Here is a 10,688-nt window from a genome sequence, read left to right as displayed (position 1 = left end):
TGAGACCAATCAGAACATCTTTGCTAGTTTTTAGTAACTATTTAGAAAATAAAAGTTAAATGTGTTGAGTGATAGTGGAATAACATTGGCAAACACAATAAAATAAATATGTCTAGGGTGGGGGCTAGGCTATGTGCTAAATTCACTACAGTGGAAGATGAGTACTAGCAGTTCAACCCTTGAACTACCCAGACCCCTGTATACAAGCATAAATCAGGATTTTGGTACTTACCGATAAATCCCTTTCTCCGATTCCACAGGGGCCACTGGAGCGTAGTTACAATGGGGAAATAGTAGGCAGTAATTGGGAGCTGGCACTTTAAAAATTCTCACACTGTGGCTAGCTCCTCCCCTACTATCTCCCCTCCAAGCCAGTCTACGTAAAACTGTGCCCGAGGAGAGCTGGAATAAACAAACCGTAAGGTAGAGGAGGTTAATGAAGCCCTGTAAACCAGGAAAACACAGACCAAACCTGGAACAGAACCTAACAAACAACCGGCTAGCCCGAACTCAACAAGCAGTCATATGGTGATCTGCAAACCGTTAAGCAAAAAACAAGGAGGAACAGCGCTGGGCGGGCGTCCAGTGGCCCCTGTGGAATCGGAGAAAGGGATTTATCGGTAAGTACCAAAATCCTGATTTCTCCTTCATCCACTAGGGGCCACTGGAGCGTAGTTACAATGGGGACGTCCCAGAGCTCCCAAAACGGGTGGGAGAGCGCTGAGAGTCCTGTAAAACCGCTCGGCCAACTGTGATGCAGAGGCCGCAAAAGTGTCAAACTTGTAGAATTTGACAAAACGAATGGCGGTCCGCCCGACATAAAGTATTCATGGAGACCCCACGGGCAGCTGCCCACGAAGGTCCCACAACGCGCGTAAAGTACGCTGAAATGGAAAACGGAGGCTCCTGAGCAACCGCCAAGAAGACTGTCTGATGGTCAGATGTATCCAACAGCCCAGCATATGCTGGGACCCCGGCTATTTAGTACGGGAGCATCGTACAGAACAAAGAAGAAAAGCCCTTCGTCGAATAGCCTAAGACCGCTGTAGAGAGAGTCGGCGAGCCCTGACAGTCAAAGAGGACCGAAAAACACTAGTGTCAGATTTATATGAAAAACGGACATCCCCTTTTGGAAGAAACGACCGCTGAGGCCGAAGCTCAGCCGGGGGAGTTGCCAATAGAGAACTCCCTGAAAGAGAGCCCGAACTTACGGCCGCCAGGCTAATCTCTTTTGGAAGAAAACCGAAAAAGGCAGAGACCTAAAATTCAGGTCACTGTGGTTTGAAGCGCAGCGGAGCAAAAACACCCAGAGAAACCAAAGATGACGGCTGAATGGTAACTGAAAGAAGGGGAAAACCCCTTTTATCCTTAGTATGTCCCATACAGTTTTCCAAAAGTGGCAAAAGCGAGAAGAGGTAACAGACTTCTGAAATCGGGGCCCAGTAGGCCTAACCGAACTAGGGAACTCGTCCCTTCTGAGGTCTCGTGAACAGTCACACGGTTAAATGAAAACAGTGTAAGATTGAATAAAGAAAAGGGCCCTGTTGAAGTAGACAGTCCAGTCGAGGTAGGAGCCAAGGCTCCTCTACTGACAACAGGTGTAGCTGTATCTTCAAGTCATGCGTGGCCCAACCGGAGCCACCGAGAGGACTAGCACGCATATTTCCCTCCTGTGTTACCGAAAGAGAGGTAGAAATAGAAAAGGAGGCAGGATAGAATAACCAGAAAACTCCCAGGAGCCCTGAGGGCATCCTCGGCTACTGCCGCCAGAGCTCACGTTCGAGAGTAGGAAAGGGTTAAAGAGTCAGTCAGAACGCCCTGAGGTCGATCCGAAATCTCCGCCAACAGCGGACCAGTTGACAAAACTCCGGGGAATGTCCCCTCACCCGGGAGTCTGACCTGGCGGCTTGACCTGGAAAGAAGATTGTTGTCCCCCGCTCAGAGGGGAATGTAGGCGACCACTCATTGCGTCGCAGCTTGACTGAAGAAATAGAGTACCTGGTGCCGAGGAAGGAAAAATCCTCAGACGGACCGTGTTGAGAAATGTCTACGAGGAGCATAAATTTGGATCCGTATCGAACCAGAAGCTCCTGGATCCTCCGGATATTCAGAAGCCACCTAATGTACAAAGTGGGATAGTAGTAGTAGATTGTCCCATTAGGGAACCAACGTACTTTCTGCCCTTGGGAAAGATTTATTCTGTGATCTTCCTGAACCCTGTGTGAGTGGAAGAGAGACCGAATGGAAGTGGACTGACAGTGAAAATGAGTATCCTGTAATGCGAATCTGAGAAAAGCCCGTTGAGGAAACCCAACGGAAATCAGTAAACAGGCCTCCCTGCAGACAAGGGACACGTAAAACTCCCTATCTTGTCCAAAACTAGCAATCACAGACTGAAAGGATTCTAAGGCCACAATAGGCCTGGCCGAGCCCACAGGCTTCGGAACGTGAAAAGAAAACAAAGGCCTGGGAACTGTCCCGATTCAAATGATATCTGAAAAACAGGGATCAACACCCTTTGCGGTTAGAAGCATATGGAGCGCCGACTGCAGTATGACTCTCTTGACTCCTGAGACGGTTGTACTCCAAAATTTAGTCTGTAACCGCCCAAGCCTTCTCAGTACTCTCCGTAGGACCCCGACATGCGCCTACCCTGGGACCCTCCAGGTGGTAGGAAGGTTTGACCTGTAGTAGGTGTATAGGATGACTTAAAGTCAGACTTGACCGAGGATGCTGAACCTCTGCTTCAGCTTTTTGCCCTGAGATCCCCTGGCGACGGAGATATCGCCAGTGTGGAGTCGAAAGCTTGAAAGGGCACGGAAAAATCTAAAGGAAAGACCGGTAAAGGTCTGTCTTGGAGCTGGGGCAGTAGTAGGAGAAAGCAAAGTGGACTTACCTCCAATGGTTCAAGAAATCCTGCAGAAAGTTCCTTCCCCTGAACCATCTGCCCCGTAGGATTTCATGTTCACCTGTCACTGTCGCAGCCCCAGAGGTCGTCGGGTTAAGACAGCCCAAGCGAAAATGCAGGTTCCGAGTCTGCAGACGTGAAGACCTCCAAAGAACATAAAGCAGAATCGTGATTCTGACCCGTACCAAAGTATCAATTGATCCTGATGCGAAACATCCTGTAACCTAGAGGACAATTGTTCCACAACCTACCTGCTCCGGACAAGGTAGAACCCCGCTGCCGTATATGTGCGTTCGATGGATGCCTGAGCAAGGTTGCCTCAGGAAAAAACGGCAGCTTGTTGGACCGGCGATACATCGAGGGGTATACCCTGGAGAGGTACTGATACCATTTCCTGCCGTCTGCGGGGAAAGGATAGGAAAACAAACATTGTTTGATACCTGAAATTGTGTATTCGGGTGTCTACCGGAGCCTGCCCAGCTCATCCGATACTGGACCAGTCGCTGTCATTTCGTCATCGGCGTTGTACCCTGATGAACTTGACGTGTCCGCCTCCTTTACCTGCAGTATCAGACGAACTGCTGTATAATGCACCTGGATATTCTGAGACACTGGTTCAGACTCCACAGAAAATAGACATCATCAGTATTGTAACATGGAAGGTTAGCAAGGTTCCTTTAGAAACCTGGAGAGGTGAAATGACGTATAAGGTCTCTGGTTAAGAGTGACATTACCTGCATAATCTGAGCTGTTCAAACAGGAGTGTCCTGCAGGTGCGTGGAGGGTTAAGCAGATGGCTCCACCGCATACTTTACACCTAAGAGGGAATTCTTTGACTATCCCAGGTGAGACATACGAAAGGAGAAAAGGTGGGTTAAATAAACACAGCCCTATGTAAGGTCTGCACTATAATGTGTGACCGACACGATTCAAATAAACTTTCTGGAGCAGCGGAGACCTGAACCAGTAGCGCTGCGCTGTGGGACAGGAGTCTTAGCCCTAGGCTATAGGAGCTCACCTTAAAGTTTTGTTTTTTTTTGGATTCAAACCTCTGTTCAGATACCCGCTACTAGCGTACTGAGCTACAGCGCTATTTGTCTGATGCCTTACACACATTCCCAAATTACAAATAGCATTAGTAACTAGTGACACCAAGGAATAATAAAGGGAAGGCAACACCCCGCCCTGCGTTGAGGGCTGAAGAGATGGCTGCCCCGCACAATCCCCACCTAACAGGTATTTCTCTGACTGTCCAGGTGATATGAACGAAAGGAGAAAAGGTGGGTTAAAGATGCGTAGCCCTATGTAATGTCTGCAGTATAACCTGCAGTGACAGAGTAGGAGCTTTAAAGTAGGTTTTTGTTGGGATCACAACACTGGTCCCTGTGTTCAGATGTCCCCGCTACTATCTGATGCCACACACATTCCCCAAATTACAAGTGACATAAAGGAATAATAAAGGGAAGGAGAACCCGGATGGTCACCCCAAATGGCGGTTAGCCAGTGATAAAAGCTGGGGAGAAATGTTATGTGGCAAGGCGGTGTTAACTCTTATAACTGAACATCCAATATACATGGGACCTTATCTATTTGTCTCTGAGTATGCAAGATTAGCCCACTAGGCTATAGGAGACACTGCAAATATGAAGCCAGGTCTGTACCTGGATGTGGCAGAGGTTTCCCCTGCAGGGAGGAAATGGCCGCCAGAGTGAAACTCCTCTGGGCTATGAGATAAAATCAATATAATGGATAACTGGATTAGTGCTGAGCCACTCTGACTGCATAGTGTATATTACACTCTCACCAGCACCACCTGTCTGAGCTGTGCATTAAACTCAGATAAATGGCCACTACACTATAACAGTGGCCGGGGAGCGGAGAGCGCTGAGCCCGCTGTACAGAGCGGGAGTTAGCTCCGCCCCCCGGTTATGGCGCCTTATTGAAAACCTATATCTAACGAAGCGGGAAGCGCCCTGTACCCTCCGCTGGACCTGCGAGTCACCGCCGGGGAGCGTTGAGCCCGCTATACAGAGCTAGTAGAGCCCTGTATCTGCGAGCCGCCGCCGGGGAGTGTTGCGCTGTACAGAGCGCGAGTCGCCGCCGGGGAGCAGGGAGCGCTGAGCCCGCTCTACAGAGCGGGACTTAGCTCCGCCCCCTCCGTACAAGGCGCCAAATTTAAAAATTGCTTTGCGCTCCAGCGGGATCCCTGTGCCGGCTCTGTGAGTCGCGCTCAGCGGGGATCCGTGCGGGGGGTGTGGGGAGCGGAGGGGGGGCCGCACCAATTTACAGACAATGCCCCATTATGATCATGGTATCAGAATGACACACACTCCGTTGTCAGTCAGGGTTGTGCAGGGGATCTGTATATCACATACTCAGCCTCCCCCATTCATCATGTCTGTTTCTCCATAAGGAGGAACAGGTAAGGATACAATGAAGCACTCAGTACATTACAGCCCCAGAGAGCCCTTCTGGAGTGGGTTGTACAACAATAAACAGTGCATTGCTCTAAAAACATAAATCCACCACAAATAAAGTACAGCTCACTCACCACTGCTGCTGTTCTTGGTGGATCGGCCCCGACACGCGCCGCACGCAGCGGTGTCCGGCCGCATATACTTACTGCTGCCCAGCTGCCGGAATCTTCTGCTGGATGGAGTGGCCCCGACACGCGCCGCACGCAGCTGTGTCCGGCCAACTCAGGAGAGCTCAGCGTCTCCCTCAGCCGGGGCCCATCCCGAGCCGCACGCAGCTGCGATGGGACCCCGCCGGCAGCTGCCGCGGTGCAGACTGGTAGTGGCAGAGCTGCCAGTCCGTGCGTGTGTGTGAAGAAAAATAAAATAATAAAGAAAAAAGGAAAAATTTCTTCAGCTAAACCCAAGTGAACCAGCTCACCTCGGGCACTAACTAAGACTGGCTTGGAGGGGAGATAGTAGGGGAGGAGCTAGCCACAGTGTGAGAATTTTTAAAGTGCCAGCTCCCAATTACTGCCTACTATTTCCCCATTGTAACTACGCTCCAGTGGCCCCTAGTGGATGAAGGAGAAATAAATACAACTATTCAGTTGTGGTGGGTCCGCGCTTAAGAGGATAATGCAGGTGTGTGAGTGAAAATACAATTTACTTAGAACAGAGTTACAGTGCTCCACATACAATATAATAAAATGACCAGCTATATATATGTTGTATACCTAACAATGGGTTAAATAGATATCAAGTTAAATGCACAACAAGTTGACATGTATATATGTACACAAAATTATTTAATGGATGGTACTAATTACATATTGCAATAGGGAAACGTAATAGATTAATGCAGGTAACCAGCATGGGTTAAAAACATAACACGGTAAGGTTGACAGAAGAATATGCACACAATGAAGATTCGGGCTCTGAATAGTCTTAGGTAGGCCCGAAAACGGTTGCTGGTAGGATGCTTTGATTTTGTCAGGTAGTCATATGTGCCTGGTGGGGGGTCTTATATGCTGAGGGTGCCAGCATCCCGTACAATAAAATAAATATATGAAAAAAATGAAAGAAAAATATCTTTGAAAAAAATATATATGTAATTTTATATATAAATTACCGTTTATAATCAGACAATTTAGAAAAGGTTGATGAACAAAAGGTTAATTGACATACAATTAAAAATGTAACCAGGTCAGCCTTTTAACAGAAGGCAATGTAAAGCGGAGTACACTAGACGATATATCGCCACCGGAAGTGACCAAACGCGTTTTCCATCCAGCAGTTAGCGGCATCTACAGCGGTCCCTTCTCTGCACACCGAGGGGCGAGAGGCGGCATCAGTGACACTGCCGTGGCATCAGTTAGCGGCATTTACAGCAATCCCTTTTCTGCATACCGAGGGGCAAGAGGTGGCATCAGTGATACTGGTGGGCTACTCGTTTCCTTACATCCTGGGGATATCAGCGGCAATGATGCATGACCGTTTAGAAGTCAGATACAGATGACCGCTGCGTGGGTGATGATTTCTATAGACAACTCCTTAATTTCAACAGGAGGATTCGGGATTATTTATTCACTCTCTCCAGGAGTGGTAACCCTCAATTGACCCCCCATTTCTCACACATTTTTAGTCCTGCCTATCCTCATTTTCTATACACATCCTCTTATATGCTCCTTTATAATTAATTGTAGCAATAGCAATAATACCCTGAATATGCAGCATCACTGTGGATTCTTGTGATGTAATAGGCGCCATTCTGAATATACTTACACCTTATGCAGGTAAAATTAGGTATCTATTGTTATTTACAATAAGCACAACATAAGTATAGCACTATCTCAAATACCTTACAGATTCATTTGCTACTAATTTGTGTCTATTCCACATACTGGTGACTAAGATACTCTGCAATATAAGTGTATTCATTTTTTATAGAAGCAACTTTTCTGCAACTGTAAAATTGTAGCAACATTTAGTAACATTCGTTTATATATCTTTAGATAGACTGCATTACAAATGTTTTCATTTTTTCAACTCTCTTATCTAATGTACAGTGTGTAGTCATAATTATAAGATTGGAATGAGAGGAAATTTCCTTCAATTTTGTTTGCCTTGCTCATCTCAGCATAAACTATTGGTAATATACATTTCATTTGCGGATGCAGGATAGTATACTCCCTCAATAATGCTCAATTATGTATGTGCTTTATGAAATAATCAGTTCAATTACTGAATTTAATCTTGACCTAATTCTGTTTCTATTTTCTGGACTCTCATTGGTGATTCAGTGAATATTTCCCATGGCAGTATTCCAACTGGTGGGAAGAACCCCCTCACTGTCTAACACCAAAAGCAGATCCACCTGTACTGTCTCTTTCAAACCTCTATATTTCTGAACTATCATCAACTATTCAGCCGAATTCCGTCCGATCTTGGAAGCTATTCAGTATAGGGCCGAGCCAGTACCCAATGTAGTAGGTCTATACTCATAGGGGGTAATTCTGAGTTGATCGCAGCAGAATTTTTGTTACCAGTTGGGCAAAACCATGGGGGTAATTCCAAGTTGATCGTAGCAGGATTTTTGATAGCAATTGGGCAAAACCATGTGCACTGCAGGGGGGGGGGGGGGGGGGGGGGGGGCAGATATAACATGTGTAGAGAGAGTAACATTTGGGTGGGTTATTTTGTTTCTGTGCAGGGTAAATACTGGCTGCTTTATTTTTACACTGCAAATTAGATTGCAGATTGAACACAGCCCACCCAAATCTAACTCTCTCTGCACATGTTATATCTGCCTCCCCTGCAGTGCACATGGTTTTGCCCAATTGCTATCAAAAATCCTGCTGCGATCAATTTGGAATTATCCCCCATGTGCACTGCAGGGGAGGCAGATATAACATGTGCAGAGAGAGTTAGATTTGGGTGGGTTATTTTGTTTCTGGCAGAGTAAATACTGGCTGCTTTATTTTTACACTGCAATTTAGATTGCAGATTGAACACACCCCACCCAAATCTAACTCTCTCTGCACATGTTATATCTGCCTCCCCTGCAGTGCACATGGTTTTGCCCAATTGCTATCAAAAATCCTGCTGCGATCAATTTGGAATTATCCCCCATGTGCACTGCAGGGGAGGCAGATATAACATGTGCAGAGAGAGTTAGATTTGGGTGGGTTATTTTGTTTCTGGCAGAGTAAATACTGGCTGCTTTATTTTTACACTGCAATTTAGATTGCAGATTGAACACACCCCACCCAAATCTTACTCTCTCTGCACATGTTTTATCTGCCCCTCCTGCAGTGCACATGGTTTTGCACAACTGCTAACAAAAATCCTGCTGCGATCAACTCAGAATTACCCCCATAGACTCCAGTCTGACGTTGACAGCAGATTCACTCTTTGGTTCTATTTTTCACCAATCAGCCACTCTAGGCTATATTCACTAGCCGCATTTTGTCTGGGAGCATTTGAGAGTTACACATTGTTGATAACACCTATTATGATAGCATACTTTGATGTGAAATACAGTAGGTGTGCAGAATAAGGTATTAAGATCTACAGTATTTAGATCTCACCGCTGTTCATCACCTAATGAGAAGCATAAGAATGTGCTATATCCTATTATATACAAAAATGTTTGCCCACTGCTCAGTTTGATTTTATTCTCTTTATATGTTCTTAGGAAACATTATTTTAAGTGACTAGTAAAAGTTATGTTTTAATAACTATAACAAGACATATCATACTGTATTTTCTAAGAGTGCGCCAAAAAAGGAGTCTTCTTTCTTTCTCTCTTTGATCGATATATCGTCTTATCTGGTGGATTGGACAGATATATCATACACATCATCTAGTGTGTACAGACTATTACGTGGGTCGTTCATCGTGTCTTCTGATTCTCCTTCAGTAAAGGGCGATCAGAAGATATTTTTTATGACACCAAATTGGTTAAATCATCAGATTTAACAAATTTGTCTGAACGACAGGTTTTTATCCATTTTCCAGTGATTAAGAGCAAAGGGTCGATTGCCATTTACCACCATTCATTACCAGATATTTATTCCAACCTGCCAGATTGAATAGATGGTCTGCCAAATAATTGTATAGTGTATGCCCACCTTACGGAAGTTGGGAGGGGAAAAAAAAAAAAAAATCAATTGATGTAATTTAGAATTAGGTGAAAATATTGTAGATTACCTGGGTGGGGAAAAGTTTACCTAAGGAAACAAATGAAATAAAGGGTAAATCAATTTTATAGGTTAATGTTACTAAACTATGCTGTGGTTAATTCAGTTATATATGAGGTGTGGTTTAAAATGTATAGGATAGGGATCGGGGCACTGAAGGTTGTTTAGTCACAAGGTTCAATGATGTAGATCCAGTCCCACCTTTCTGTATTTAGGGCCTAATTCAGACTTGATTGTAGCCCTGCAAAATTCAGGCACACTGACATGCGGGGAGACGCCACGCACAGGGCTTGTTGCACCGCATGTCAGGCCAGCCCACTTCCCCCCGCAGAAGTACAAAAGCATCGCACAGCGGCGATTTGCTCTTCAGGAGTAGCTCCCGGCCAGCGCAGCTTTTGCTTGCTGGCCAGGAATTGCTCGTCGCTGCCCGGGTCGCAGCGGCTACGCCCCCCTTCAGCAACCGCCTCTGCCTGTCAATCAGGCAGAGACGATCGCTAGGCAACAACAGCCGACGGCTGTCAGCCATGCCCTGGTGCACAGGCGCATTTCTGACCGGATGGCTGCGATGAACTGCAGCGTGCAATCAGGTCAGAATGACCCCCAAAAATCCATATGAAGAGCTGGAGATGCCACAGGGACTTACATGACACTTAGCCCATGTTTTGCACCAGACGACAACTAAGCTCTGAGGCTTCAACACAAGTTCTAGCAAATAACCCATCCCCTTCCACCAAAGACCCACAAAAAAATAGGATTTTAATGACATACCGGTAAATTCTTTTCTTGTAGTCCGTAGAGGATGCTGGGGCCCAATTTAGTACCATGGGGTATAGACGGGTCCACTAGGAGCCACTGGCACTTTAAGAGTTTAATAGTGTGGGCTGGCCCCTCCCTCTATGCCACTCCTACCAGACTCAGTCTAGAAACTGTGCCCGAGGAGACGGACATACTTCGAGAGAAGGAAATACACAGATAGTGGTGAGATTCACACCAGCACACACAGAACAAAAGGAAATCCAAGTTAACCAACTTGAAACGATTCAACAACGACTGAACCAACAATACTTAACCAAGTACCAAAGCAGGAATATGAAGCACTGGGTGGGCGCCCAGCATCCTCTACGG

At 46.1% G+C, this 10,688-nt stretch overlaps 1 pseudogene; it reads right to left on the bottom strand.

Moving 5' to 3' along the window:
- Positions 1-5,221: 5,221 nt before the first annotated feature.
- LOC134938865 (U8 small nucleolar RNA) lies at positions 5,222-5,348 on the bottom strand (annotated as a pseudogene).
- Positions 5,349-10,688: the final 5,340 nt, after the last annotated feature.

This window comes from Pseudophryne corroboree, chromosome 6 (assembly GCF_028390025.1).
Source record: "Pseudophryne corroboree isolate aPseCor3 chromosome 6, aPseCor3.hap2, whole genome shotgun sequence".
NCBI classification, from domain to species: domain Eukaryota; kingdom Metazoa; phylum Chordata; class Amphibia; order Anura; family Myobatrachidae; genus Pseudophryne; species Pseudophryne corroboree.
Note: the sequence above shows the minus strand (reverse complement) of the source record. Positions and strands in the feature narration are given on the sequence as shown.